This window comes from Lynx rufus, unplaced genomic scaffold, assembly GCF_022079265.1.
Source record: "Lynx rufus isolate CCGP_SWC_20201006 ecotype Redwood Valley unplaced genomic scaffold, mLynRuf1.p SCAF_2, whole genome shotgun sequence".
Taxonomy (NCBI): Eukaryota; Metazoa; Chordata; class Mammalia; order Carnivora; family Felidae; genus Lynx; species Lynx rufus.
This window is the reverse complement of record NW_025814834.1, coordinates 170,166,372-170,167,598: the sequence shown is the minus strand read 5'-3', so window position 1 is coordinate 170,167,598 and position 1,227 is coordinate 170,166,372. Positions and strand designations below refer to the sequence as shown.

The following is a 1,227-nucleotide window of genomic DNA, read 5'->3' as shown; positions in this document are numbered from 1 at the left end:
AACAATCACTGATCTTTTTACTGTCTCCATAGTTGTACCTTTTCCAGAATATCCTGTAGTAGGAGTCATATAATATTTAGCCTTTTCAGATTGGCTTCTTTCACTTAACAATATACGCTTAAGTTTCCTGTATGTCTTTTCACTGCTTGATAGTTCATTTCTTTTCAGTGCTGAATAATATTCCATTGTCTGGATCATTATAGCTTATGTATTTATTTATTTCTTCCCAAATCAATACAGCTTTTACTGCATCTTTAAAATATCACAAACAAGTCTGAAAAATCTTCTGGCATCTTGCTGTTCCTGTAGCTGGACAACTTAGATCTTATTCATTAGCTTGCAGAACTGTTCCTTTTTCAGAAACATAGACACCATCTGAAAATTTTCTGATATCCTTGTTTTCAACTGTTGTGGCTTGCTTACTCAAAGCAGCTGAGTTTGTTACAAGTTCCGTGTCATTTCCTTCAAGAACTAACTCATCTTTGTGGGCTTGAGATACCGAACAAGCAACACCTGGCCTCATCCGAACTCTGTGGATGTATTTTTTTTCACCCAAGAAATTGCAAATTTCAACAAGAGAACCATTCTCCTGAATAACAACATTGATGGGGAAGTGAGCACACACAGACTTCATCTGGTAATGGAATCCCAGTGTAACGCCCTTGATCATGTTCTGCACATGACTACAGATAGTGTGAACAGCAGCCAGCTCTCTCCTCTCCTATTTCCCCATCATTTGTCAATTTGGAGCCTCTTCTTTTTCTTTCCAAGGAGACTGAGCTCTACATTGATGTGATTGAATTCCCTTCACAGGGTTCCTCTAGGGCCCTTCACAATAACGGTGGGTCCCTTCAGAGTGATGTGGACATTTCCTGGAATGTCAACAGTCTGATTGCTGTTCATTCTTGCAGTAGATGTGACAAAGAGCTATAGTTTATTTATTAAGGTTTTTTTTTATTTTTAGCCCAATTCCTCTAATCTTATAGATGAGAAAAGTGAATCCTAATGAAGTTAAGAAAACCTTCTCAAGTCCTACAGCTAGTTGGTGACACAGTCATGACTCAAAAGTGACTCTTCAACCTCTAATCCAGCACTTCTGCTACTTTAGTGGGCTGGTTTTCTGACATTTTCTAGAGTTTGTGTTTTAGGATCTCCTTTCATTATTTGCATCCATTTGCTAAACTACTGTTTCTCTCATAGTTGTGGAATTAGAGGTCAAAAAGAGTT

At 37.9% G+C, this 1,227-nt stretch overlaps 1 pseudogene; it reads right to left on the bottom strand.

Moving 5' to 3' along the window:
* Positions 1-325: 325 nt before the first annotated feature.
* On the bottom strand, positions 326-903 carry LOC124514340 (60S ribosomal protein L9-like; annotated as a pseudogene).
* Positions 904-1,227: the final 324 nt, after the last annotated feature.